Below are 18,808 nucleotides of genomic sequence, written 5' to 3' on the forward strand. Positions count from 1 at the left end.
AACATAATTACATCATTTATAATTCCACTCTTACTACTTGAAATATTAAAATCAAATATAGCTTGTACATGAGACACGACATCCTACACATAACGCAATATTAATCACAGCCAGTTAACAGGAAAATGAAGAAAATATCAGAATACCATCAATGGAAATTTTAGAGTGCAGTCAACTTAATACATGTACATTTAATGACAGGCTGTTACATGAAGTTACATTTCCAGCACCTCCATTTCTGTATTTTTTTAATTTGAGTAATTGACACCATCTGTCCATTGTAAAAAGTACATACATGTATTACAAACATGTTGAAAAAATGCACAACCATTACACTGGTCCCAGATTAAACCTTACATTTTCAAGATTTACTATGCGAAAAATAAAACAGATCATCACATAGAAATAAAATATATTTTCAAGCACAAAAAGTTTTCTAAGTGACATTATTATGAATTTTGTTTCGATATTTAGATAATACCTTTGTCATCAATGAAACTTTATAAGACCTGCAAATTAAAAGTAACAACTTAACCAACAGCTCAGAACAACAGTATCACAGTCAAAAGTTTATGTATCCAGTAACTGGAATTTGAGAATGATTAAAACAATGATAAATGCAACAGTAAACTCTTATTATGACAAAATTCATTGAACACTAAAACACAAGAAATGGTTTTATCATCTACTCATTAATTCCTGGCATTATCTAACACACTTTTGACAAGCTAAATCTCCTGGTTACAGTTTTGTCGACATTGATGGATTGGTGTCATCATTGACAGCGGTGACGAGTTAGAATCAACAGATTATGGATTGTGGCAGAACTACACAACAATGGAACAGTTGCTTCAGTCAATTCCAAAAGTATCTGATAAAAGGAAGGCTCCTGTTGCACAACTACAAACTGTGTTAATACAGGTTGTAAAAACAAAGCAATATTGAATGCAACTTTTAACGACTTTAGGCGTACAGCCAAAGCATTCATTCGATCCTCCATTTCTAGTCGGAATAAAATGAAACACATATTTAAAGAAAGGGTGTTCACACTGTAGATTAAGAAGTACTGTCCCCGGATTTCGTGTTGTTATACTGTTCATGACCATGATCTTGATGAACAAGGGCATGTTACAGAGGCTATTGTAATATATACTTACAAGTAGATGAATGATTAGAAAGCTAAAAACTTGAAGTAACAAGGTAGTGCGTGGATATTGGAAGCATGGATCTGAGTATAAATAGAAGAAAAGAGTAGTTTCATCTTCTTTTCTTTTTTTGTTTTCACTTTTCATCCCCTACCCAACATTATTGATAGTTCATTGTCCCTCAGTTGCTTTTAAATTGATTTCTCATTTCTTTCTTCCTGTTTTACAGAATCACCAACTATGCTTCCTGTAATTTTAAAATTATTATTTAACATATAAAATGATATTACAGTAACATTAATACATGTACATGTTTATTTTAACAGTTCATTTTCAATTTTAATTAATTTGTAAATTTTAAAATTAGAAAATTTATTAACATTTAAATGATTTACTTTAATAGCAAATATTCTGATTTACAAGGAATTAACAAAAAATATCTAAAGCGTCGAGAGTGAAGAAAAGTTTTGTCGTTTTGCTAGTTCAGTTCAATTTTTGTTTTTGCAGATACCATTTGCTTTGTGTAAGTGGTTGGTAGGACAGTAAACTTTGTGCAGGGTCCAAGTAAGGCAAGATGGATGTTATATAAAAATTTTGAACCATATTTTATGTTTTTCTGTTGTTGTTTTTTTAATAGTAACAGTTTATACAAAACAATCATGACAACGGTTAATTCTAACATTTCTGTATCTACATGTACCTTGTTAAGCAGACCTGGAAAGTATTGTTTTTGTAAATACCATAATTAGAACTATCAGTTGGTACAAGCAACTGTTTCTAGAATTTGTGTAAAAGATCTTCATCCACACCTATACCAGGCCAAAATCATATTCAGTTATTTGAGTAACAGGATCTCCTTCGTTTCTCTTAGAAGTACTACATTTAGTAATTGATATAATGTTAACGTAATTTTCCTTACGGCAGAATTTGTATTTTGTCATATTTACCATCTATTGGACTTTTTTGGCATTGTCCATAGTGCAACTAACTTAAGTTTGTGCAAAAGACAACTTTATAATTGTGCAAGTCGTGCAAGTCTATTGTTGTCAGAGCCGAGCGTAAAGTTCTTGGAACGATAACTGCTAACTGATCTTTTAGCTGTACAGGGAGCAAACAATTTTTTTCACATCATGTTACAAGATACTAAACGCTGCAATGAAAGAGCAGGTACCAGGAGGAGTCTTTTATGAATAAAATTTAGAAAGGATTGCAGAAAAATCTTCTGTTGTTCCCCCAGCAAACTTCCTGAGAAGGCAGTTGGAATGTTAGATTTCCTGATCTGAACTCGCCCAAATGAAACGACGCTGACAAATGAAGCATTGATTTTATTTGCCTTTCATAAAAAAATTGTGAATGACTAGTGGAATTGCCTTTAAATGGGAGAGATCTCTTGTTGAATTTTGCAAAAAAAAAACCAAGGAAGACAAATAAGAGAACAATTTAAAGAGAGGTATAAGGAAATCGAAAGAAAATACTAAAGGCATTGAAGTCAAAGCATGAAGATGAAGAAAAAGCAGGAAGAAGAGATTGTACAAAAAAGAGGAAAACAAACGTCAGATTTTGAATTGTGGAACTACAATACAATGGAACGTTTCTGTCAAACAGCAGTGTTTAAAGCGCCCCCTTGTCTTTTGTTTTCATTTTAAGACATTTGCTTATTCTCTCCATTTTTTTATTTTCTGTGAAAAGTAGTGAGCAAATTTTTTTTATTCAACTTTCTGTGAAAATGACTCTTCTGTCATTCTGTTCATATTTTTGAAAAATAGTTATCAGACTTTGTGTTAAAAGTGGTATATATTAAGTCCCTTCGTATTAATTCTAGTTTAACAGTAGGTTAAAAAAAAAAACCGGTAAAACGAAGCCCTAGACTCTTTTACATTGTGTAGTATTTGTTTAAGCAATTGCTTGGCCTGAAAAGGTCTTCTTCCGAGATGCCCACCAATTTGATGATTAATCGCTGCGCCGCCGTAACTTTAACATTTAATAAACAGTCGTGGTCAGATTTCCATTGCTTGGTAAATATATTTGTACATCTCCATATTTTAACTCGAAAACTAGTGAAACTTGCACAAAAGTCTGTACAATTGATAGCAAATTGAACATGTGTAATTTGGTTTCTTCTTATTATTACATGTAATTGTTGGTCTACCGACACATAGGTAGTAGTTGCTTCAGTTTTAACCTCTGTGTTTATGACTGCGCTGGATAACTCAACCACCAACTTGTTTATGTACGGTCATAAACAAAATATTAAATTAATTTGTTTAAATATTTGTTGGGTTTCTTCAATGTTTATGCCAATTATTACCAAAACTCGTCCCTAAAAAAAGGAAAATATTCGTGTTGTCTGAAAAATTTCCGAAAAATCGTCATTTATAAGACCAGAATTATGAAGAACACTGACAAAATATTTACCTTGAATAAAATCAAAAATTTTTTTTTTTATGAAAATCGGGCTTTGATGTTCAGCAATTTACTTTTGGGTCAAAGGAGTATTCATTTAATATTTGAAATTTATTCGCCATCTTATTTGAATTTCTGATATCAGAAAATATAATTCTTGACATAAAAAATCATTTAATGATATCCAAAATTGAATTTCTGATAGCAGAAAAAGGATTTTTTGATATCAGATAATAGTTGTTATTTTTTAAATCAAGATTTCGAATTTCTGATACCAAAAAATCCTTTTCTGATATCAAAAATTCAATTTAATGATATCAGAAAATATAGTTTTTCATAACAAAAATTGTTTTCTGATATTGTGCAGAAAAAACCTCAAAAATAAAAAATAAAAACGGAGCCCCATAATCCTCTAGTTACCTAAGGTGACCAATGTATGACCGGTTTTTGTTTTACGACCCCTTCATAGACGTAGAAGGTACAAGACTATCGTGCTGCCATGAGGAAAGCGAGTACTTCAAACTTCGTTCTTCTAGACATTTTCCGTTAAGGTTTGATGATTAAATTTGAACTGGCTGTATAGCTATATAATAAAAAAAACTAAGACCAAGTTTGATTGTTATTAAATTTGAATTTTATTAAGATTGATTAAGATGATATTTACAAAATTTCGATAAAAAAACACCATAAATTGATCAAATACATAATTTGATGAAAATATTCACTCTTTGTATAATGTGTTCCTTCATCAATCACCATCTCATTTGCGTTTCTTTCTAAAACCTATGTGTCACGATATCTTCATAATAAAATTGGTTTCTGATACGGTTCAAATGGAGAAGGCTTTACTGTAGATACTTGAACACCACTACATTGTTGGTCTCACATTGTATCACATGGAGATTGTTCTCATCATCCAAACAAACACTTCGAGAAGAGTATTATTTTTCTTCTAGAGCGATTAGCCAATGGCTATTCCCCATCGAGTATCAAGCACGTAGCGTCGTTTATCGTTTTTTGAAAGTGGGGTGGGGGGGGGGAGTGACTCATCCAAAAAATCTTGACAAGCAAAAAAAAAAAAAAAAAAAAAAAAAGAAGGAATGAAAATTCGCTGTTAATGGTCGCCATGTTAACGATAAAATCCGAGACATTCCGAGTGCGATTTCCGACAAAATGGCAAGCAAATTCAAACGCGTATTCAACAAAATGCGTTCCCAGTTGGTACGAATCATTAAATGGATATTTTGTGGACTAAACTACATTGCATGTTCAAAAAGGTTTGTAATGTATAAAAATGTGGTGTTCCTCTCCAAATTATTTTTAACAGACTTAAAATCGACGCGAAGCTGATCCTCTTCGCCGCTGCTCCCTGAGCGTAGCCGAGGAACGGTAAGAGGTAATATCAGGCTGGCTGATTAGTGAATTAAAAAAGAGTGGTGAGACGAGTGGTTTGACGTCTCTTTTATCAATAAAAAGAGTGATCCTATTATCTGGTGTTACCCTCATTATAATTGTGTTGTCTTTGTTTGTAAAGACGAAATCTCCGTCCTTCGTGACGGTGTGAAATCCCAGGCCACCATATGTTTTTATCTTCGGTAGAGTTTCTTTCTTCGGTAGTTGCAGTTGCTTCCCCTGTAGATCTGTTTCGACTAGTTCTCCATCACCATTACTGAGCCAGCTCATGTCTGGTAGTATAATACTGCCAGCTCCCAATATATCAGATACATCGCCAGGAAATGGTAGTCTATACTCCCTGACTTTGGTGATTTTCTTTTCCTGTTTATCAACTTCCTTGGTATCCATTTTCAAGTCTTTGGAAGTTGTGAAACTGTGAAAGTACCTGTACATATATATGAAAATGGTTTTCTGTCACAGTAAGATATAAGGGCAACAAGCACATGGATGATGACACGCGCATGTCAAAAAACACTCGGCAGCACATAATTGTCCTCAACCCCAGAATTAAGACGAATCTTAGAACCATTTTCACAAGAGCTTGGACGTTTAGGTAGTTGTGTCAAACAGCATTGTGACGTAGGCATGTCTCTTTCATTGCTGGCTATTCAGCCTCAGTAATATTTGTCTAGCTTTTGAGCTCAGACTATGCAATCTGGGTATATTTCACTTGAAAACAGCGTCATTTTCATCTTGTTTTGATTCAAGAAATAGATAGTTATATCCTATTGAAAGTCCAAGGTCTTGTGAAAATGGTTCTACCTCTGAACAGTGACAACAAATTAACATTCTTTGTAAATTTCATTATTGTTTTGAATGGCTTCAACAAAAGACAGCTAGCAGGTGAAAAGAAACACAGAGGAAAATAAAATAGAAAATTCAATGTTTTGTTGTTGGATACGGAAATTATTTCACCATCAGACTGGATTTATTTGACAGTTTAACGGTTGCGGAGGAACAGGAGTGAAAATATTTAAAAAAAAACCTGTCTCATAAGTGAAATAACTTCCGTATCCCCAACTTAATTCCGTATCTAACTACAAAACATTTAAGGTTTTATTTTTGGATACGGAAGTTTTTCACTCATGAGACAGGAACTTTTAATATTTTCAATCCTGCTCCTCCGCACCCGTGAAACTGTCCAAAACATCCAGTCTGATGGTGAAACAACTTCCATATCCAACAACAAAACATTGAATATTCTCTTAAGACGATCGTCGATCACCTTTGTAATAGTGTTTATCCCAAATTGGGCAATCTCATAATTTCAAAAGTATTTAACTTCTGGAAATATTTATTATATGTCAACACGTAAAGTTACCGTATCATTTTAAAGATTTTAAAATTTTGAGTGTAACATTTAATATCCTCTTCATATTGATGCCAGTTTTATCGAAGATTGAATTAAATTATTCGTAAAACGATAAACATGTATAATTTTCAAAAATCGAGAAAAAACCAATTCTTTTGATATTAAGATGAAAACTTTGACCCAAAAGTTCAAAATCTGTGAGCTACGAGTACGGTTCTTTACGTGTAAAAAGTTGCAATTTCAAGCGCACAAAAACTTGCGCTACTTTGGGCTGATTAACACAGATATATTCGATTCCAAAAAACTCCTCGGCCATTTCATTACAAATAGTGTCACTTTTCTTGCCCCTGATTTTCTCTGAAACATTACCCTCAGTCCTGTAAATCAAAGCAGTGTATACTTTGCTTACACGTAAAATCGCAAAAATTCGCACATATCTACTAGTTCGTCATTTTATGAGGTCGGTTAGCGCATTTAAGAGAAAGTTTGAACCAAGTTAAGCACTGACAGCACGGAGAGAAAGCTTAATATTTGATTTTACACTGCAAATTTTCAAAAATTAAATAATTTAAAGCTTAATGTATTACAAAGTACTGCATACTGCTTTTTTACGGTGCTCTTTATTGTCCACTAGCTCAAAATAAAAATGTAAATATACTTACTATTTCCACTAAAGATTTATGAGTATGGGTGATATTAAAGTTGTCAAACAGAGTGGATCCAGAGTGTCAGGCAGCAAGACAGCAGGATGGTCTGACTATGGAATATCAGAAAGGTGAGGGATTTAAATATGAATTGATGAGACGAAATATAGACTTCCTTGTTGGATTAACCAACATTGACCATTGTCATGTTGGGTTTTTAGGTGGAGTTTTTAAATTTGGCGATCTCTTTCATTAACTACAGTTGAACCGTAGTAGGGAAAAATTAATACTGAAAATTAGACAAATATTTCAGGTAGTGACTTTTCTAATATTGCTTTGAAAAGACATGAAAGTGTTAAAATGTATATGCGTGCGCATAGTGGTAACACGTAGGTATTTTTGATTTGCGGTTGCTAGCTCGATTTCATCAAGTAGTGAATATTTTTTTCTTTTTCACTTCATTCATGATAAGAATAGAGAGTTTATATTACATGTATCTAATCTGTTGGATTTGTTTGTTTAATTCTGAGTATAAGCACACTCAGTATAAACATTTATCTTCAAGAACACCACACTCTATTTTAACTTACCTACATGTATTGCATTTTGCTGGAAATTAAAGGTTCCAGAATATCAATTGACTTTGTACACATAGTGAAGCGGGCAGCTTATTTATGTATTTTATAGCAAGAGTTATTCCCCTTTGATTTATTGATTTTTGATAATTTGATTAATGTTTCCAATAATAACCAATTAGTGTGATGATTATTTTTTATACAATAATAAATATTCAATGTAACTAAGTTGTTTGCCATAAGTAGTTTTAGGTTAGGTTGGATAAGTGTGTTTATTTTTGATTTCGCGTTTTTAGATACCACAAATTATTTTTAGGCCGGCACATACATAGGGACAGTTTCTATTGTGTTTTAGGAACGACTGTTTGGGGTAAAACTTGAACAGGTACGTCTAGATTGAGTGTGTGGACATCCCTGCTCTATATAATCTTCGTGTTATCTAACCTACGATACAGAGTGTGCGGTCATCCCTGCTCTGTGTCGCATCAATACAAGTGTGCGGTCATCCCTGCTTGTATTGGTGGTGGTTGCGGCGGAGCACTAGTGTGTGGTCATCCCTGCTGATGTTCTGGCCTTTCTAGCGCAAGTGTGCGGCACTCCCTGCTTGCGTTAGGTTGACCTGTTGGCGTAAGTGTGCGGTCATCCCTGCTTGCGTTAACGTTGGTACCTGTTCAGTTGCGTAGGTGTGCGGTCATCCCTGCCTGCGTAACGTTGAGTCCCAGCGGTGATTAAAGTCTGCACTTGTAAATATTGGCAGCAATCAGGGCTATCCGATTCTATCTCGGGTACGGGCCCGCGGGGATCACAGGCAGTGACCCCCTTGCACGTTACAATAGTTCTATTTATTCATTTTTCGATGCAAGTTTTCTGAATTCCTTTTTCTCGCAGCAAACATTTTTGTTGAATTTACATATGAAATAATAATTACCTTGAAGTTGTCCCCCCTCCCCTTTATGGGGGAGCATGGAAAAAATTGAAGTAAAATGAAGGAAATTAACGGTATAAGTGTATAAAATTATAGGTACGCTACACCATACAGGCACGTAGCATCGTTTTTGAAAGTGGGGTGGGGGGCAGACTCATCCCCCCCAAAAATTTCTGAGAAGCAAAAAAAAAGGGGGGGGGGGGGAAGGTTACTTTCCAAAATCCAAAAAATCCGTGGGGGGAAGGGTGGGGGTAGGGGGGGTAGGTAAACTCTTAACTTCAAATTTACAGTTTATTTCCTTATTTTCACTTCAATTTTTCACTTTTCACAGAAAAGTAGGGGGGGGGGGAGGAATTGCATCTTAATTCAAATTTTGGTATGTAAATTTAAGAAAAATCTTTGCTTCGCAAAAAAGTGGGGGTGGGCACCCCCCCCCCCCCCCCTGCTACGTGCCTGCCATAACAACACCCCCCCCCCCCATTAGGATTTTCATGATTTTAGAAAATTCCGTTATTTTCTTGTCAAGATTATTTGGATGAGTATTGCCCCCTACATTTAATAACGATACCTCTTGCTTGTACAAACACCATTTTAAAATCAGTACCTATTCCTATAGGTACTGTATCTATTTTTAGCAAAAGATATTTTCCAATCAAACACGTGTGTAGGGGAAATAAAAGGAAGGGTGGTTATCCCTTTTTCAACAGGTAAATACTCTAGGGTTTCAAAAGAGCCGACAATTTACAGTTGTTTTCAAAAGACACATATACTATATACATGTAACTACACCTTACCACGTTACAGATGGGCCCTAACCCGCATTCTATCGCCGCGGTCACACGATGCGATTTCTAATCAGATTTTCAGACTTGTCCAGGTAAATCGATTGGAGTCGATTGTTGGCGGTCATTCAGGTCTATTCACCGAACGGCTACTCGCCAAAACATCAGCATCATGAATACATTATATTTTTAAAAATACCATATTACCTGATGTCCTCAGAAGTGTCTACCCCCTCACAGCTTCGTATAAGCAATCCAGATCACTGTCAGCATTACAGGCAGCAGAACTTTGTATAAATTTCCATCCATCATTTATACCAAAATATAATTTTCATGAGTTAGGCAAAACAATAAAGATACAAGAAAAACTAAACGAAATTTCTGTTTTAATGCAATAATTCTATTGAGTAATTTGAGTAAAAAACTGAAAACCGGCTTCAAGGTAAATTACATGTTCTGACAATAAGACAAATAGCAATAAGCAGTTCTGATTATCTCCTTGAAGTTATAGGATTGTCAATAAAAAACAACAACAAAAAATGGAAACAAACATAATTACATCACTTATAATTCCACTCTCACTAATTGAAATATTAAAATCAAATATATATCTTGTACATGAGACACGACATCCTACACATAACGCAATATTAATCACAGCCAGTTAACAGGAAAATGAAGAAAATATCAGAATACCATTAATGGAAGTTTAAGTGTGCAGTCAATTTAATACATGTACATGTTATGAGAGTCTGTTACATGAAGTTACATTTCCAGCACCTCTATTTTTGTATTTTTTAAATTTGAGTACTAGTATTTGACACCATCTGTCCATTGTAAAGAGTACATACATGTATTACAAACATGTTGAAAACATGCAAAACCATTACACTGGTCCCAGATTAAACCTTACATTTTCAAGATTTACTATGCGAAAAATAAAACAGATCATCACATAGAAATAAAATATATTTTCAAGCACAAAAAGTTTTCTAAGTGACATTATTATGAATTTGTTTCGATATTTAGATAATACCTTTGTCATCAATGAAACTTCATAAGACCTGCAAATTAAAAGTAACAACTTAACCAACAGCTCAGAACAACAGTATCACAGTCAAAAGTTTATGTATCCAGTAACTGGAATTTGAAAATGATTAAAAAAATGATAAATGCAACAGTAAACTCTTATTATGACAAAATTCATTGAACACTAAAACACTAGACTCTTTAGGAAATGGTTTTATCATCTACTCATTAATTCCGGGCATTATCTAACACACTCTTGACAAGCTAGATCTCCTGGTCACAGTTTTGTTGACATTGATGGATTGGTGTCATCATTGACAGCGGTGGACGAGTCAGAATAATCATCAGATTATGGATTGTGGCAGAACTACACAACAATGGAACAGTTGCTTCATTCAATTCCAAAAGTATCTGATAATAGGAAAGCTCCTGTTGCACAACCACAAACTGTGTTGATACAGGTTTTAAAAAACAAAGCAATATTTAATGCAACTTCTAACGACTTTAGGCGTACAGCCAAAGCATTCATTCGATCCTCCATTTCTAGTCGGAATAAAATGAAACACGTATTTAAAGAAAGGGTGTTTACACTGTAGAGGGAGAAGTACTGTCCCTGGATTTCGTGATGTTATACTGTTTATGACCATGATCTTGATGAACAAGGGCATGTTACAGAGGCAATTGTAATATATACTTACAAGTAGATGAATGATTAGAAAGCTAAAAACTTGAAGTAACAAGGTAGTGCGTGGATTTAGGAAGCATGGATCTGAGTATAGATAGAAGAAAATAGTAGTTTCATCTTCTTCTTTTTTTTTACTCCCCCCCCCCCTACCCAACAGTACTGATGGTACATTGTCCCTCAGTTACTTTTAAATTGATTTCTCATTTCTTTCTTCTTTTTTACGGAATTACCAACTATGCTTCCTGTAATTTATAAAATCATTTTTTAACATATACAATGTAAAATGATATTACAGTAACATTAATACATATACATGTATATTTTAACAGTTCATTTTCAATTGTTATTAATTTGTAATTTTTAATTTAAAATTAGAAAATTCATTAACATTTACTCGATTCACTTTAATAGCAAATATTCTAATTTACAAAGATTTAACAAAAAATATCTAAAGCGTCGAGAGTGAAGAAAAGTTTTGTCGTTTTGCTAGTTCAGTTCAATTTTTGTTTTTGCAGATATCCTGTGCTTTGTGTAAGTGGTTGGAAGGACAGTAAACTTTGTAGAGGGTCCAAGTAAGGCAAGATGGATGTTAGATAAAATTTTGGAACCATATTTTATGTTTTTCTGTTGTTTTTTTTAAATAGTAACAGTTTATAATCAAGAAAACGGTTAATTCTAAAATTTCTGTATCTACCTTGTTAAGCAGACGTGGAAAATATTGTTTTTGTAAATACCATAATTAGAATTATGAGTTGGTGCAAGCAACTGTTTCTAGAATTTGTGTAAAAAAATCTTCATCCACACCTATACCAGGCCAAAATCATATACAGTTACTTGAGTAACAGGATCTCGTTTGTTTCTCTGTAACGTTTAACGTAATTTTCCTTATGGCAGAATTTGTATTTTGTCATATTTACCATGTATTGGACTTTTTGGCATTGTCCATGGTGCAACTAACTTAAGTTTGTGCAAAAGACAACTTTATAATTGTGCAAGTCGTGCAAGTCTATTGTTGTCAGAGCCGAGCGTAAAGTTCTTGGATTGATAACTGCTAACTGATCTTTTAGCTGTACAGGGAGCAAACACTTTTTTCACATCATGTTACAAGATACTAAACGCTGCAATGAAAGAGCAGGTAACAAGAGGAGTCCTTTATGAATAAAATTTAGAAAGGATTGCAGAAAAATCTTCTGTTGTTCCCCCAGCAAACTTCCTGAGAAGGCAGTTAGAATGTAAGATTTCCTGATCTGAACTCGCCCAAATGAAACGACGCTGACAAATGAAGCATTGATTTTATTTGCCTTTCATAAAAAAAATTATGAATGACTAGTTGAATTGCCTTTAAATGGGAGAGATCTCTTGTTGAATTTTGCAAAAAAACCAAGGAAGACAAATAAGAGAACAATTTAAAGAGAGGTATAAGGAAATCGAAAGAAAATACTAAAGGCATTGAAATCAAAGCATGAAGATGAAGAAAAAGCAGGAAGAAGAGATTGTACAAAAAAGAGGAAAACAAACGTCAGATTTTGAATTGTGGCACTACACTACAATGGAACGTTTCTGTCAAACAGCAGTGTTTAAAGCGTCTCCTTGTCTTTTGTTTTCATTTTAAGACATTTGCTTATTCTCTCCATTTTTTTTATTTTTTGTGAAAAGAAGTGAGCAAATTTTTTTTATTCAACTTTCTGTGAAAATGACTCTTCAGTCATTCTGTTCATATTTTTGAACAATTGTTATCAGACTTTGTGTTAAAAGTGGTATATATTAAGTCCCCTCGTATTAATTCTAGTTTAACAATAAGTTTAAAAAAACCCGGTAAAACGAAGCCCTAGACTCTTTTACATTGTGTAGTATTTGTTTAAGCAATTGCTTGGCCTGAAAAGGTCTTCTTCCGAGATGCCCACCAATTTGATGATTAATCGCTGCGCCGCCGTAACTTTAACATTTAATAAACAGTCGTGGTCAGATTTCCATTGCTTGGTAAATATATTTGTACATCTCCATATTTTAACTCGAAAACTAGTGAAACTTGCACAAAAGTCCGTTACAATTGATAGCAAATTGAACATGTATAATTTAATTTCTTCGTATTATTACATGTAATTGTTGGTCTACCGACACTTAGGTAGTAGTTGCTTCAGTTTTAACCTCTGAGTTAATGACTGCGCTGGGTAATCCGACCACCAACTTGTATATGTACGGTCATAAACAAAATATTAAATTTATTTGTTTAAATATTTGTTAGGGTTTCTTCAATGTTTATGCCAATTATTACCAAAACTCGTCACTCAAAAAAGGAAAATATTCGTGTTGTCTGAAAAATTTCCGAAAAATCGTCATTTGTAAGACCAGAATTATGAAGAACACTGACAAAATATTTACCTTGAATAAAATCAATAATTTTTTTTATGAAAATCGGGCTTTGATGTTCAGCAATTTACTTCTGGGTCAAAGGAGTATTCATTTAATGTTTGAAATTTATTCGCCATCTTATTTGAATTTCTGATATCAGAAAATATAATTCTTGATATCAAAAATCATTTAATGATATCCAAAATTGAATTTCTGATAGCAGAAAAAGGATTTTTTGATATCAGATAATAGTTGTTATTTTTTAAATCAAGATTTCGAATTTCTGATACCAAAAAATCCTTTTCTGATATAAAAAATTCAATTTTATGATATCAGAAAATATAGTTTTTCATAACAAAAAATTGTTTTCTGATATTGTGCAGAAAATACCTCAAAAATAAAAAATGAAAACGGAGCCCCATAATCCTCTAGTTACCTAAGGTGACCGATGTATGACCGGTTTTTGTTTTACGACCCCTTCATAGACGTAGAAGGTACAAGACTATCGTGCTGCCATGAGGAAAGCGAGTACTTCAAACTTCGTTCTTCTAGACATTTTCCGGTAAGGTTTGATGATTAAATTTGAACTGGCTGTGTAGCTATATAATAAAAAACTAAGACCAAGTTTGATTGTTATTAAGTTTGAATTTTATTAAGATTGATTAAGATGATATTTACAAAATTTCGATAAAAAAAAAACACCATAAATTGATCGAATACATAATTTGATGAAAATATTCACTCTTTATATAAAATGTGTTCCTTCATCAATCACCATCTCATTTGCGTTTCTTTCTAAAACCTATGTGTCACGATATCTTCATAATAAAATTGGTTTCTGATACGGTTCAAATGGAGAAGGCTTTACTGTAGATACTTGAACACCACTACATTGTTGGTCTCACATTGTATCACATGGAGATTGTTCTCATCATCCAAACACACACTTCGAGGAGAGTATTCTTTTTCTTCTAGAGCGATTAGCCAAGGGCTATTCCCCATCGAGTATCAAGCACGTAGCGTCGTTTATCGTTTTTTGAAAGTGGGGGGGGGGGCGCAGACTCATCCAAAAAATCTTGACAAGCAAAAAACCAAAAAAAAAGGAATGAAAATTCGCTGTTAATGGTCGCCATGTTAACGATAAAATCCGAGACATTCCGAGTGCGATTTCCGACAAAATGGCAGGCAAATTCAAACGCGTATAAAACAAAATGCGTTCCCAGTTGGTACGAATCATTAAATGGATATTTTGTGGACTAAACTACATTGCATGTTCAAAAAGGTTTGTAATGTATAAAAATGTGGTGTTCCTCTGCAAATTATTTTTAACAGACTTAAAATCGACGTGAAGCTGATCCTCTTCGCCGCTGCTCCCTGAGCGTAGCCGAGGAACGGTAAGAGGTAATATCATGCTGTCTAGGTGGTGAGATTAAGCCGAGTGGTGAGACGAGTGGTTTGACTTCTCTTTTATCAATAAAAAGAGTGATCCTATTATCTGGTGTTACCCTCATTATAATTTTGTTGTCTTTGTTTGTAAAGACGAAATCTCCGTCCTTCGTGACGGTGTGAAATCCCAGGCCACCATATGTTTTTATCTTCGGTAGAGTTTCTTTCTTCGGTAGTTGCAGTTGCTTCCCCTGTAGATCTGTTTCGACTAGTTCTCCATCACCATAACTGAGCCAGCTCATGTCTGGTAGTATAATACTGCCAGCTCCCAGTATATCAGATACATCGCCAGGAAATGGTGCTCTATACTCCCTGACCTTGGTGATTTTCTTTTCTTGTTTATCAACTTCCTTGGTATCCATTTTCAAGTCTTTTGGAAGTTGTGAAACTGTGAAAGTACCTGTACATATATATGAAAATGGTTTTCTGTCACAGTAAGATATAAGGGCAACAAGCACATGGATGATGACACGTGCATGTCAAAAACACTCGGCAGCAGATAATTGTCCTCCACCCCAGAATTTGGACGAATCTTAGAACCATTTTCACAAGAGCTTGGACGTTTAGGTAGTTGTGTCAAACAGCATTGTGGCGTAGGCCTATCTCTTCAGCTATTCAGCCTCAATAAGATTTGTCTAGCTTTTGAGCCCAGACTATGCAACCTGTGTAAATTTCACTTGAAAACAGCGTCATTTTCATCTTGTTTTGATGCAAGAAATAGATACATGTAGTTACATCCTACCGAAAGTCCAAGGTCTTGTGAAAATGGTTCTACCTTTGAACAGTGTCAACAAATTAACATTCTTTGTAAATTTCATTATTGTTTTGAATGGCTTCAACAAAAGACAGCTAGCAGGTGAAAAGAAACACCGAGGAAAATAAAATAAAAAATTTAATGTTTTGTTGTTGGATACGGAAAGTATTTCACTATCACGGACTGGAATTTTTTTTTTGGGACAGTTTAACGGGTGCAGAGGAGCAGGAGTGAAAATATCAAAAATCCTGCCTCATGAGTAAAATAATTTCCGTATCCTTAAAAAAATCATTGATTGTTTCGGAAAACCCTGTCTCATAAGTGAAATATCTTCCGTATCCCCAACTTAATTCCGTATCCAACAACAAAACATTTAAGGTTTTATTTTTGGATACGGAAGTTATTTCACTCATGAGACAGGAACTTTTAATATTTTCAATCCTGCTCCTCCGCACCCGTGAAACTGTCCAAAAAATCCAGTCTGATGGTGAAATAACTTCCATATCCAACAACAAAACATTGAATATTCTCTTAAGACGATCGTCGATCACCTTTGTAATAGTGTTTATCCCAAATTGGGCAATCTCATAATTTCAAAAGTATTTAACTTCTGGAAATATTTATTTTATGTCAACACGTAAAGTACCGTATCATATCATACTTTTAAAAGATTTTAAAATTTTGTAAATTTTGATTGTAACATTTAATATCCACTTCATATTGATGCCAATTTTATCGAAGATTGAATTAAATTATTCGTAAAAACGATATACATATGTATAATTTTCAAAAATCAAGAAAAACCAATTCTTTTGATATTAAGATAAAAACTGTGACTCTTAAGTTCAAAATCTCTCTCTATATAGGCAATGCCTGCTATCCCATCCGTACATGTGATGTATTGCATAATAAAACATTGTTAAAATGAAAATCTCTCTCTCTTCATTTTGGTTTGTTACAACTCTCACTTTCATGAAATATTTTAAAATGCATTAATACCTCAAAATAGCGACAGGTCTGTAACGCCTGTAAGCTACGAGTACAGTTCTTTACGTGTTACCAAAAGTTGCTATTAACATGCGCTAGTTTGGGCTGATTAACACAGATATATTCGATTCCAAAAAATCCTCGGCCATTTAGCTACAAATATTGTCACTTTTCTTGCCTCAGAATTTCTTTTAAACATTACCCTCAGTCCCGTAAATTAAAGCATTGTTTTCTTTGCTTACACGTAAAATGGCAAAAAGACACGTATATCTACTAGTTCGTCATTTTATGAGGTCGGTTAGCGCGTTTAAGAAAAAGTCTGAACCAAGTACGTGTAATGCACTGACAGCACGGAGAGAATCTTAATATTTGATTTTACACTGAAAAATTAAAAAAAATTAAATAATTTAAAGCTTAATGTAATACAAAGTACTGCACACTGCTTTATTACAGCGCTCTTTATTGTCCACTAGCTACAGTTTAAAACTCAAAATAAAAATGTAAATATACTAACTATTTCCGCTAAAGAAGTACGAGTTATATTGTATGGGTGATATAAAAGTTGTCAAAGAGAGTGGATCCAGAGTGTCAGGCAGCAAGGCAGCAGGATGGTCTGACTATGGAATATCAGAAAGGTGAGGGATTTATATGTGAATTGATGAGACGAAATATAGACTTCCTTGTTGGATTAACCAACATTGACCATTGTCATGTTGGGTTTTTAGGTGGGTTTTTTTTTTTATTTGGCGTTTTCGATAATTAGCTAAAGTTGAACCGTGGTAGGGAAAATACTGAAAATTAGACAAATATTTCAGGTAGTGACTTTTCTAATATTGCTTTGAAAAGTCATGAAAGTGTTAAAATGTAGTTTATTACCTTGAAGTTGTCCCCCCTCCCCCTTCTTGGGGAGCATTGAAAAAATTGAAGTAAAATGAAGGAAATTAACGGTGTAAGTGTATGAAATTATAGGTACGCTACACCATACAGGCACGTAGCATCGTTTTTGAAAGTGGGGTGGGGGGGGGGCAGATTTTTTGTATGTAAATTTAAGAAAAATCTTTGATTCGCAAAAAAGTGGGGGTGGGCAACCCCCCCCCCCCCCCCGCTACGTGCCTGCCATAACAACCCACCCCCCCCCCACCCCCCATTAGGATTTTCATTATTTTTAGAAAATTCCGTTATTTTCTTGTCAAGATTATTTGGATGAGTCTTGCCCCCTACTTTTAATAACGATGCCTAGTGCTTGTACAAACACCATTATACAATCAGTGCCTAATTCCTATAGGTACTGTATCTATTTTAAGTAACAGGTATTTTCCAATCAAACACGGGTGTAGGCGAAATAAAGGTAAGGGGGGTTTACCTTTTTTCAGCAGGTAAATACTCTAGCATTTCAAAAGAGCCGACAATCTACAGTTGTTTTGAAAATTAAGACACATTTTACTATACTCTATTCCGAGTTTTTGCTTCCATCACTTTTCGCTTGATATTTTCATAATATTAAAATACTTTTATGCTTAAACTACGTTCATCCACTAATATGAAAAATGTCCCCTCTACCGCTTCAGGTTTCAATACACATACCAAAATAGAAAATTTACGGAGATTTTGCATTGCATCAGCCATTAATAAGTCCGGATGATAACGTTGAAAAATTGCGCGAGGTGTCCCGAGTACTTCCTAATGGAGAAAAGTTGTAAACATTTCCCATTATAAATCTTCGTAAGAAATTTGTTTTCGTTCCGGTAATCTTTAATGAGTGAAAAGGGATAATTTGTCAATGAAGATATCTTGGATATTTTCCAATTCATCGATTTCAACTGTAATTCTTTCACAGGTATGTGTATTTTTATTAAGTGAAGGAAGCAATAAATTGGGACAGACTATACACATGTACCTACACCTTACCACTTAACAGATGGGCCCTAGCCCGCATTCTATCGGCGCGGTCACATGATGCGATTTTTCATCAGAATTTCAGACTTGTTGAGGACAGGTGGTCATTCAATACAATTTAACAATCGGTTCTCAATCCATGCAATCAATTCAAAACGATTATTGTATTGTCTGTCACGATTCATACCTGAAAGTCAATTGAAAATATTTTATTTTCAATCAACCTTCAGACTTTGCTTTCGACTTAAGTGGTTACACGGCATGATTTGAGTCAAAAGCAAATCAGATAAGAAAACCAGATAAAATATCGCATCGTTTGACAGAACCTTTAGTCTATATACTGACACGACTATAAGTCATAATGTGAACAAGTCAAACAAAAGAGAATATAAACCCAGATATCTTATAGCATCATGAA

General features: G+C 34.2%; 1 long non-coding RNA gene across 1 annotated transcript; it reads right to left on the minus strand.

Annotated features, from left to right (window-relative positions):
- Positions 1 to 4,159: 4,159 nt before the first annotated feature.
- On the minus strand, positions 4,160 to 7,363 carry LOC117684451 (uncharacterized). Its single transcript, XR_004598216.2, has 2 exons — positions 6,978 to 7,363; positions 4,160 to 5,388 (listed from the first exon to the last, which is right to left on the minus strand). It is a non-coding gene; the product is annotated as an uncharacterized lncRNA (long non-coding RNA).
- Between the last annotated feature and the right edge of the window lie 11,445 nt (positions 7,364 to 18,808).

Source organism: Magallana gigas, unplaced genomic scaffold (assembly GCF_963853765.1).
Source record: "Magallana gigas unplaced genomic scaffold, xbMagGiga1.1 SCAFFOLD_61, whole genome shotgun sequence".
In the NCBI taxonomy this organism is placed as follows: domain Eukaryota; kingdom Metazoa; phylum Mollusca; class Bivalvia; order Ostreida; family Ostreidae; genus Magallana; species Magallana gigas.